The sequence below is a fragment of the Coregonus clupeaformis genome, unplaced genomic scaffold (assembly GCF_020615455.1).
Source record: "Coregonus clupeaformis isolate EN_2021a unplaced genomic scaffold, ASM2061545v1 scaf0467, whole genome shotgun sequence".
NCBI classification, from domain to species: domain Eukaryota; kingdom Metazoa; phylum Chordata; class Actinopteri; order Salmoniformes; family Salmonidae; genus Coregonus; species Coregonus clupeaformis.
Window position 1 is genome coordinate 137,608 of NW_025533922.1, and position 12,079 is coordinate 149,686.

At 44.0% G+C, this 12,079-nt stretch overlaps 1 pseudogene; it reads right to left on the reverse strand.

The window, feature by feature from the left end:
• Positions 1-713: 713 nt before the first annotated feature.
• Positions 714-10,700, reverse strand: LOC123484799 (annotated as a pseudogene).
• Between the last annotated feature and the right edge of the window lie 1,379 nt (positions 10,701-12,079).

Here is a 12,079-nt window from a genome sequence, read left to right on the forward strand (position 1 = left end):
CTTACTCTATGAAAGGGAACTTTACTGTGTATGCTTGACAAGTGTGGAAGAAGCTATAGCGACACTATAAAGGACAGTCAACTCCCGTTCTCTCCACCATCACTGAGCAGCAGTTCATTATACTCATCGGGGACCATTCTCTCCTTCTCCTCGTCCCCTCTGACAGGAGCGCTCTGCCCTTCCTTCCGGGTTCCCGCTGCTTCCTGGTTCGTCCCAGCAGTGCTGACCGTTATGTGAACAAGTTAACCGCGCTTCCTCGCTCCGCTACTGATTGGCCGGTCATTTATAGCCTAGGTTCAGCTGCATCCTGTTAGCTACCTCCCCACTCCCGTCCCCTCCTGTCCCCTCCCCTCCCACCATCCCTCTTCCTCCTCTCTCACTGTACTGTAAAGCATGTCGCTCCCTCACAAATCTCCTGGGAAAGGAAGATGGGGAAGTCTCACTGTGTATAGTCCAGAGAGACACTGGAAACTCTGCAGGTGCCCATGCCCATTGTATGTTTGTGTCTATATATAAACTCCAGCTCCAGAGCTGCCCAGCAGTGTTCTGTATAAACGTGTGGTGGTGTTTGAAACGTGTGACTCTCTCTCTATTTGTCACGCTGCGGTTTAGCATGAGGTCCTATAGAGGTGAGAGTCCATTAGGTTTGAGTGCAGACTGGCTGTAGTTGTAGTGAACCTCCTCGTCCATAGGGGCGTCACCTCCGGTGGTGGTCAGTCGCTGTCCTTGCGGAGGCTGCGGTCCGTGTGGAGGTTAGGCGGGCTCGGGGCTCTTACACTGGATGTTGGTCCCGTTCCGGTTTTGTCCGTGCTGGTGCGTGGCATCCAGTGGCACCAACAACACAGGCAGGACTGGAAGGAGACAAGGGGACAAGATTAGGACACTATTTATACTGCTGTGTGGTCATGCTGTGTTGATAGCCTTTATACTATTATTGTCTTTATTAGACGAGGTCCAAGTAGGCACTTTTCAACAGCTTACAGTAATGTGGGCTTGTGTAATGAGGTCTCATAATGCTTCTTTGAACAATATACTACATAAAACTACATCTGCTCACAGCGTAAGAAGTGAACACTTTTATCTACCCAAACTCTTAGCCCCACTTCTGCAGAGAGGAAGAAGCACGTTCAGGGTCACCAGGAATTGCTGTTATGAGTTAGTCTCTCTCTCTCTCTCTCTCTCTCGCTCTCTCTCTCTCTCTCTCTCTCTCTCTCTCTCTCTCTCTCTCTCTCTCTCTCGCTCTCTCTCTCTCTCTCTCTCTCTTTTCTCTCTCTCTCTTTTCTTTCTCTCTTTTCTCTCTCTCTCTCTTTTTCTCTCTCTCTCTCTCTCTCTCTCTCTCTCTCTCTCTTTCTCTCTCTCTCTCTCTTCTCTCTCTCTCTCTCTCTCTCTCTCTCTCTCTTGCTCTCTCTCTCTCTCTCTCTCTCTCTCTGAGGACAGCTAGAGCTGAGGCATGGTTATCTTCAGCTCGGGTCTCTCTAACAGATATGTACAGTTATGTGACCCCACAGTAAATTAGTTCATAAATCACTGCTTTAGCGACATTTTCTTTAAATAATGTCATCACCAGCTACACAGCCACAGCCCCTCGGTCGTGGGGAGAGGAAGGTTCTCTGTTTGTTTTACTGGCAAGACTAGAACAAAGGGTTTGGGGAGGGCCGGGGGGTTAGTGGTGATACTGATAATATGGGGAGAAAGGAGAGAGAAGAGAAAGAGAGAGTGAAAAGGATAGATATACAGCGAGAAAAGCGAGAGATAGATGGTATGTTTAGGGATCTACTGTACCTTGAAGCAGTTTTGAACTTCTTACTGGCCCAGTAGAGGGATGATTGGGGTTTATACAGGAGTTGACTGTGGCTAGGTTGATGCTCAGGTAATACAAGACCAACAGGAAACTGAAAGAAACAGCAACACCCATGTTTTTTGACAGAACTTCCATTTGAGTTTAATCTCCTTGCAATCATTAAATTGCAGCAAATAAAATAGTGTCGTCTGTGTTTAGTCTGTTGTGGTTCTAGATCCAGTCAAGTGTTTCCCCATGTTTCCCACCTTACGCAATTCCCAACACACCGTACTGAATCAGTCATTTCTAATAATAAGATGACAGCAGCAAACAAACATGGCTACCCACTCACTTGAGCAGGTCACAGCGTCGATGTCTCTCGGGTTGTAGACCATCTTCTTGAGGATCCTGCTGAGGTGCGGGGGAACCAGCACAGAGCGAAGATCAGGACCAGGCAGAACACGCTGGCCACTTCCCGTCTCTGGGGTAAAACAATAAACAACAGATTAGGAAAAGGTTGGGCGATGGCGAAGAAGAATTGACGGAAACAAGATACTGAGAGGATAAAAATACATAAAAAAGCAGCTATGAGTTAGTCTGAGGACTGTATAATGGCGTATCTGGGGATGTAAACAACAGATAAAATGTTAGGTTGTTAGGGGAGGCAGCTAGGTTGTCAGGGAGACTAAATTTGTTAGGGGGAGAGGGAAAGGACAAACTTTTAAAGAGACACTAAACATGATCGTTCTGCAGTAGTGTACTGTTGTTACAATAGGATTGCCTTTGCCTATACACAGACCAACCAACTCTGGCTTAGGGCCTCCAAAGCGCTAAAGTGGATCTGGTTACAGTGCAGAACAACTGAAGAGAAGAAGAGAGATCTGATACTAAGTAGTAGTACTATGAATGTAGAAGGCAGTCAGGGTGGGTTATGCGACATCAGCTTGAGATGCCTGAGAGAGAAACGGGCTTCTCCTAAAGAGAGACACTAAACACAAGGAGACTGGCTGAGTACTGTACAGTACATAACAGTACAGTGTGTGTGTGTACCTGTTTGAGGTGTTCACGCTGAGAGGCGTCATGGAGAGGCTGCCGTTCCTGTGGTTGAGCATCTCACAGGTCATCAGGGTGTAGAACAGAGCCGTACACATCAGAGGAGGCATAGAAGTAGAGACCCAAACAACCACCAGTCCTTGATGTCCTTATAGTACCAGGAGAACCACAACAGGAGAACATGTTAGTACACAGGTTCTATGGGAGAACCACAATATAACATGCCAATTCTTCAGAAGACTGTCCAGAGAGCAAGCATTAGGGAGCTGGTTGTATTCATGTGGTTTCTGGTTGTAATGTAATTTGAAGCAGTTTTCACCTGCTAGGTTTGGTATAAAAGTAAGTTGAGATTCTCAATATGTCTATGTGATGGCAGTGACATGTTAGTTATTTAAATCCACATATAGGAGTGGGGATATTATCGTACAAGTTTTTGGGAGGAGCAGATGCCATTTGAGGAATGTTTTGGCCAAATGTTCTCTATAACCTCTTACGACATTACTCAATTCCTCACTCTAGTAGGATGAGATACTATAGGTCATACGTGTTCTGTTGGTCTTAGTTTAAATTAAATGACCTAAACCTCAGCATGGTTTGGCCATGATATGGGATTTAGTATCTTTTGTGTTGCATCTGATGTGGACTAGACACACGCGAAAAAAAAAAGAAACCGGCTAAAAGACCATACATCAGTTGAGCTGTAATTGCTGTTGCGGTCTGCAATCAATTATTTTCGCCAGGCTTGTGAACAAAGTGATCTCCTCAGAGATTTTCTCTCGAGGGAAAAACGTATGGAACCTCTGTCAGACCTGAGTTCAAATACTATTTGAAATATTTGAAATATTTTTAGTAATTCGCTCTAGCCTATCTGGGTGCCAGATGGGCGAGGTTTTCACGGACTGGGATCATTCTGTTGGTCCATTAAAGCCAGACCAAAGCTCAGTAAAGCAGAGCTAGAGTAATTAAAATGATTTCAAATCATGTTTGGGCTCAGGTCTGGCCTCTGAGCAACTTTTTTATTTTTTTATTTCTAGGTCTTTGGGTGGTTTCGCCAAGAATGTCGAAATGAATGTCAGTATGATAAATTCGCTGTATTTATCACAATTACTTTTGATGCCAAGTATTTGGACAGATGGAATTGTTTCTGATAGGTCAGTGCAAGGATGCGCCACTACATGCAATACTGGACTGTCAGTTATACTAACTTAGCACACATGTGCTGTACTGTAACCCTATTTGAATCAGTTTTGTCTTTTAAATCATAATGAATAGAGGGGGATCCTAAATCAGTACTCCTACTCTGAGATGCTTTGTGGGCCAGATTTGTTTCTATAAAGATAATAGAGGATTATTCGAAGTGCAGAAGTGTCAACAAGAAAATGGAGTGATGCCATCATGAAGTCAGACTTTGGGGTTGAGCATGCATGTCCGTATGGTCTCGTTCCTGTGGTCGAATTTAACATGTCGAAGCCTATGGCCTCTGGGGCGGCCAGGACCAGAGACAGCACCCAGATGGACCTGTGATCTCCATGGCCGTCCGTGAGAGGAATGACTACTCCTGGACCCTGCTCCACGATGCCACTGCACGATTGCCTGGGGCATAGGGACACAAAGAAGGAAAGGTGAACGCATGGTGGGGTAGGGAAGGGTTAGAGCAGAGCCAGGGCTGTGGGCAGCACCAGTAACAACTGATGAGTTGGGACTAGTAAACAGCCTGCGGCTAAACTAGTTGTAATGATCATTTCCACCAGATTTGCCAGCTAGGAGGCTTATCCACATCCAGTGGAAGTTGAGTTTAAAACTGACAGTGAAAAAGTGAACCTATTTTAGAGACACTTCCAGTACTTGAATAATAGACTTCAAGCGTTTAACCTCGCTTAGAACATGATTGTAGAACCATAGAGATATGATGGAAGCACTGGACTCCTTGTTAATCTTATTACAGTAACATTAAATTTTTGGTAAACTCAGTTGTACATTGTAGCATATGTGTTCTATTAACTGGCGGCATGGCAGTAGACCAGACACACACTGTACTGCATGTTGAGAAAAATGATCGAAGTTAAGATTTAATGAATAACAGACATAATCAATTGTTTATCCTCAGAATTTAATATTAATTATTTTGTGAAGCCTCCAAACAAGTGTTGGCAGGAGCTATGGTCTGCTTGTTTACTGTGCTCCAAAATCGGGTTTGCTTGTTTGTTTCATTAATAAGAACCGCTTGTCTAAAATGTTTTAGTAAAGCAGTTGCATCAAGATTTTATAGCCTGAACAATATATTTTTCATGATACATTTGAATACCTTGTCCAAACAACATAGTGCCATTTTATATTTTACCAAGCATAATGTATCCACCTTTTTTTCTCTCTGCTCTCTCTCTCTCTCTCTCTCTCTCTCTCTCTCTCTCTCTCTCTCTCTCTCTCTCTCTCTCTCTCTCTCTCTCTCTCTCTCTCTCTCTCTCTCTCTCTCTCTCTCTCTCTCCTCTCTCTCTCTCTCTCTCTCTCTCTCTCTCTCTCTCTCTCTCTCTCAAACAGGGGACAAGACACAACGATTGCAAACCAGGCGAGATATGCTGCACATTTTCGGAGAACAAATGAGACCATCTGCTGTTGAGCATAACTCTATCACTATCGTCTCTCTCTCTCTCTCTGTATGATGGGAGTCATTCAACCTTGTTGGTATGGCAAACTCTGGAGCCCATCCCTTTACACCCAGAACAGACCTCCTTCTGCTGTGCCTGCTGGCTCACACAGACCAATGAAGCCGGACGTCAGCCACTCACTTTCCTTTGCCCAAACTAGACTGACGATGTTAAATTATTTTACAAGAACTGAAAGTGAGACAGGAGCTCTGCGTCTAGTGGTGTAGCAACAGACACAAAACAATCAGAATGAAAACATGTGAGAATTAAAAATATTAGATTTGAGAATAAAAACTACTTCTACTCCTTGATGGCAAAGCTTCCTTCCTCAGGGAGAGAAACAGCTAAGACCACAAAGCGTCTGAGTAGGAGTGCTGATCTAGCATCAGATTTGGCTTATGGATCATGATGAATAAGATTGTATAGGACAGATTCTAGATCAGGACTCCTACTCTGAGGAAGCTTTTGTGGATCTGGCCACAGGTAGCCTAGTCCTTAACAGAGTAACTATGCTGGTAATGGGAGAGCTCAATTATTACTGACCTTACAAACATCCGGAACAAACTGCCTTGCAGTGCTACCTCCACTAAAGGTTTAAAAAGCGAACTCCCAACCTGTGGTTTCTTTTAAATCAAATTAGAGTCATTCATCTTTGCTGGCCAATTTGTCTCAGCCTCCCATACATAGCCCATTCTATCTCATAAAGACTTGACTGTTCAACAAACACATTTGGTTTGAATTCAAACAATGGTAATGTGATTTGTGATTTATCATGGTATTGGTGAGTTAATGGCAAAGGTTATTGATCTGAGGGTGACTTTTTGATTAGATTGAAAAGTTTAGATAGGAGTATTTTTCTTTGATACATACATATTGTAAAAGATGACTACATTTCACAGAAAAAGTATTATTAGACTGATTTTCATTTGGAGTTTACCGTAAAAAACATAGCAAAAGTATCTAACCTACATATAAAAGATTCACAGAACTGAAGGGCCAGAACAGAACAGAATTCAACTGTGCAAACATTCCATGAGTCAGGAACCAATTAAAAACACATGTTTTTACAAGATCAAAGAACCTATTCCAGGGAGCAGAATATGTCTCTATGGAGATAAAATGCATAAATACTCACTTATAGTGTCTGAGTACTAAGGTCAGCTTCAGCTACAGCTCAAATATTAACCTTGGTTACTGTATGCCTATCAGACAATGCATACATGATAGTAAACGAATAATGTGTATAATGCTTCAGAACCACTTACCCATACTCCTAGACACTCTTGTAGATCTGAAATAATTGGATAGGTGTAGGCAATAGGCTATCATGAAGCAGACTGGAAAACACCTTATTGCTTATTGCTTGTATTGCTTGTTTCTTCTATAAACATTAATATGCTTATATTCATATTTCTTTATACTTTTTGCTTTGATCCTTTCAGATCTGCTACCATTAGTTGATTTGGGAATTCAGCAGTGGGTACATGGAACTGACCTGTCGGCAGCTTAGGGCACAGAGGTTGAGGACAGTGATGCCCACAGAGGCCTTCTGCAGGAATGGCACCAGCCCACACAGACACAGCCCAAAGGAACTGTCATCGAGAGACCGGGTGGGGAGCTGCAGGGACAGAGAAAAAGAGAGAGAGAGATTTTTTCAGCATATCATAGAGACAGTATGTAAGCTTTAACTCACAACAGGCTTTGCATTGTCAGGAAATAACCACACACCTCAGATGGCATTTTAGTCAGTTGGCACTTCCCTGTATTACAAACCCTTTTTATATGATATCAGAAATTCCTAATGGTCATTATTTGCATGTATAGTAACTGAGAAGACAGAAAAAAGCATGTAAAAGGAAATAAAGTAAATTGTGAAAGAACAATACCTGCTGTGAGGAGAAAAATAATAATAATAATAATAATAATAATAATGGACTAGCCATATATCTCTTTCTTTACTAACTAGTAAAGGATAGGGTTATAGGGGGTTGGGGTTAAAGAAACACATGTTTATCTCCTCTCAGCTCAATTCCCATGGTCCTTAGGGCCGGACCATCTTTAACCACTGTATTATGTTGAAGCCCTTCCTGACAAGCAGAGTCAGTCACAGTCACATCAGAAGGATTTCTTAGTGCGTCTGACTGAATCGAAATTCTGATCAACAGCAGGCCCATATGGGCCTCATCATCTTGATACAGTACATCATTGAGTCAGGTCCTACAATAAAACCCTATTAAGCCAAACCTGGAAACATCTTAAAAGTGACATCCTTTCTTTAATTGGACTTCCAGGCATCTTTATTACCACTTCCCATAAGCCTCATTGCAGAGCTCCTTAACAAAAACAACTCACAGCTCTCCTGTAGAACGGTCTGCTAAAATGACCCTTTGTCATTATGAAGTAGTCTTGGCAGCTGTCGTTGAACAGGAATCAACATGGGCCGAACAAAGAGAGAAAGAGGGGAGATTAACCCAGAGTTGTTGAGAGGCCGGGCCAAAGGAAACACTTCACAGGTGCATCCTTGACCTATTGTTTACTTAGGAGCGCTCTGGCGGTTCCATCAATCAAAAGTCTCGGGAACACTGGAGTTGAAGGTTACGTCACCGTGGGTGTGTGTGTAGCCTGTGTCTGTGTGTCTGTGTGTGTGTGTGTATGTAGCAGTTGATTAAGTTGCGACACGTCAAACCAAACCCCATAGGGAAGTGAGCTATAGGCCCTCCCTTAAGCACATGGCCCTGTAGTATAAGAAAGCCCTATTCACAGGGAGCCGTTTGGCCTGAAACCGGAGTTGTATGCTTACGGTACTGCTTGTACTCCCACCAGTACAGAGGGACATTGTGATTTATCACTGCATGTGTGTAACTGAAGCGCCTAATACAAAATACTTCCCCCCTTTGTACATGTACAGAATCATCTGTCGGGATCCTAGCACTTCCATATGTGCTGACACAGTGTGATGAAACTATATACCAGTAATACTAAACAGGTGGCTTCACCATTTCTCTTCACAATGAACTGAGCATTCCCAATGTACTGTACTACATCCCTATTAAGAAACTTTACCTGTTCAACCAATGTCTGTGGACCCAATGAAAAATATGCTCATTACTCTCAAGCAATATTACCACAGCAGGTAAGATAACATCGTAAATCATCTGTGAGATCCTATCTAGCTAATGTTAAGTGAACCCACATTGGGGGTAAATAGTTCCACAGTCTAATGGGCTAAAATGACTCACACCAGACGTGATTCATCCTCATTTGACCAGACCCATGTACTCTGTTGAGTGTAGCGAGGTTGAATAGTGATTGTAGATACGAGGGCTGGACAGGAGAGCTGGTCCTGTGACAAACGACAGGTCAGAGCAGGGCCACTGTTATGTGTGACCACCTGATCTGATTGGTCTGATTCCATTGTTTATTTATGCCTAGGCCTCTTCCTGCTCCTTCATCACAAAGAGCCACGCAATGAAGATGAAGTAGAACTACTACTGACTGAAATCAACTTTGGAGAGCAACATGATCTTTAAAGAACCTTCTAATGCATTCTTTTTCTTTTCTTTCCCTTTCTCCCCTTTCATTTCCTCCACTACTCTTGTTTTGTCTCTACCTATACTCTGTCTCTCTGTCTCTGTCTCTGTCTCTGTCTTACTGTCTCTCTGTCTCTCTGTCTCTCTGTCTGTTTCTGTCTCTGTCTCTGTCTCTGTCTCTCTCGTTCTCTCTCTCTCTCTCTCTCTCTCTCTCTCTCTCTGTTCTCTCATTCTCTCTCTCTCTCGTTCTCTCTCGTTCGCTCTCTCTAGATTTCTTTCTCTTGTTCTCTCGTTCTCGCTCTCTCGTTCTCTCGTTCTCTCTCTCGCTCTCTCTCTCTCTCTCTCGTTCTCTCGTTCTCTCTCTTTCTCTCTCGTTCTCTCTCGTTCTCTCTCGTTCTCTCTCGTTTCTCTCTCTCTTTCTCTCTCTTTCTCTCTCTTTCTCTCTCTCTCTCTCTCTCGTTCTCTCTCTGCGCTCTCTCTCTCTCTCGTTCTCTCTCTCTCTCTCTCTCTCTCGTTCTCTTTATTTCTCTCTCGTTTCTCTCTCTACTCGTTTCTCTCCTCGATTTCTCTCTCGTTCTCTCTTTCTCTTTCTCTCTCTTTCTCTCTCTTTCTCTCTCTCGTTCTCTATCTCTCTCTCTCTCTCGTTCTCTCTCTCTCTCTCTCGTTCTCTCTCTCTAAGAAAGTTAGCTATTTGGATAACAAGGAGGAACAGGGTCAAGGTGGAGGATAACAGACCCATTACTATTATTTAATGGGATGGTCTCTGCACGCCTTAGGGTGGAATTTGAGTTTTATAAAATGATAAAAAGTGTGGAGATGTTTCAGAGATATGGTGTGTTGGGGGGCTGTCTGTATAGCTGGGGAAGATGGTCTGGATATACAGTTGTAAGAATTGGTGAGGTTTGGGTTATTGTGATGTGTGGTGTTGGTTTTGTATAGTAGGGGAGTAGAGGGAAAAGGTGAGTATGCAGTACAGGGGATATTGGTAATTTGTTTATTTTTATTTTTAGGGGTGGGGGGAATTGGGGTGAGGTTTTAATGAAAATTAGGATGTACCATTAAAGAAAGACAAAAAGTCACGAATAAAAGTATCTCATTCTCTCTCTCTCTCGTTCTCTCTCTCTCTCTCGTTCTCTCTCTCTCATTCTCTCTCTCTCTCATTCGCTCTCTCTCTCGTTCTCTCTCGTTCTCTCTCTTGTTCCTCTTGTTCTCTCTCTCTCGTTCTCTCTCTCGTTCTCTCTCTCTTGTTCTCTCTTGTTATCTATCGCTCTCTCGTTGCTCTCTCTCTCTCTCGCTCTCTCTACGTTCTCTCTCTCTCGTTCTCTCTCTCTCGTTCTCTCTCTCTCTCTCTCTCATTCTCTCTTGTTCTCTGTCGCTCTCTCTCTCTCGTTCTCTCTCTCTGGGTCTCTCTCGCTCTTGCTCTCTCTCTTGCTCTCGTTCTCTCTCTCTCGCTCTCTCTCGTTCTCTCTCTCTCTCTCTCTCTCTCTCTCTCTCTCTCTCTCTCTCTCTCTCTCTCTCTCTCTCTCTCTCTCTCTCTCTCTCAGATGCAGTGTATCGATATATCCATGCAACAAAAATGTACTTTGATGTCAGTTTACAGGATGGATATGTGCCTCTTACCTTGTAGACGTTGATGGGTATATCTATGGTGATGTAGATGAGGTCTCTTGGCGCCAGGCTGGCGATGAGCATTTGGCCACGTTCCTCATGCACTTATTCTGGTAGATAATTCTCAACAGTGTGGCATTACTTACTATTAACACCACATAAACACTATGATAAAGAAATCACTGTGTTGATGTACTTGAAATAGCCTTGAATGGAAGTTGTGATGGTGCATGGTGGAGAACCCATATCTTGGTGATGTTTGTGGCCCCAGATCAGCTCCGACCTTGGGCCATTGGGGCCCCCTGATGGCCCCTGGTGGAGAATGGGGCTCCCATGCTCCAGGAAAGGGCTGCTGGTGCTGTGGAAGGCTTGAGGTTCGGAGGGTGATGTGGAGTGTTGTGGAGGACCAGGCCCTCCCACTTCCCCTCGTCTGTGGTGCTGTTTATCCCTGACACATTCCAGGGCCAGGCAGGGCCAGCCATGAGGGCCATTAGCACCAACACATGCGATTGGGGCTCCCATTATAGAGAACACATTCACGCTTTGACTCCAGGAGATGAATAGTATACGGGGTTTTTCCCATATAGAGCTGGTGAGCCTTGAGAGAGACAAGGAGGGTGAGAGAGAGAGAGGAGAGCAAGTTAGAGAGAGAAGTGAAAGAAAGTGAGAAGAAACAAAAAAAAGGAGAGGAAAGAAAACAGGAAAAAAAAAAGTATATATGGAGTTATTTCAGCCAGCAAACCCGCAAGCAACAAAACAAAACAACCTCAATTGAATAGACTGCGCGTAACCACTGTATACTTTTGTCGAATCATCTAATTCCCCCCACCACCAAATGAAAATAATGTCAATCCAGGAACATCTACTCAAGCGGAGCCAAAACCAGAATGTGTCAGTCCAAAGTTACACATCACAGTGAGTCCTCTCCTGACCTCTCCAACTGCTAGAGGAAGTAAAACAACTTCCTTCAGACTTCAAACAGAGTTTTGCCAAGGGAGCACAGATGGAGATGCCACGACTGGTTACAGTCAAACAATGGGATGGGTGAGCCTGTGAGGCGTCTCCTCTCTTCTCAGTCGTTTCTGGAAGTAGCAATCAGCACAGGCTTTGTGCTAATAGGACTGTGGGCTACAAACACATATTATACACACACACACACACACTCACGCCAGGCCCCACTTTGGGCTCACACACACACACACTCTCACACACACACACACACACACACACACACACTCACACTCACCCCTCCCACGCAGACACACACACACACACAGCACACACACTCACACTCACGCAGACACACACACACACATACACACACACTCACGCAGGACAGCGCAGAGCTCACACACACACACGCTGGGTCAGGCAGGCTTGGTCTTGTTTTGACAATGTGCCTTGCGTGGCTTCTTCAGTGTGGTTTCCTCTGCCCTGCATTCTCCCCTTCTGGTTCTGATTTA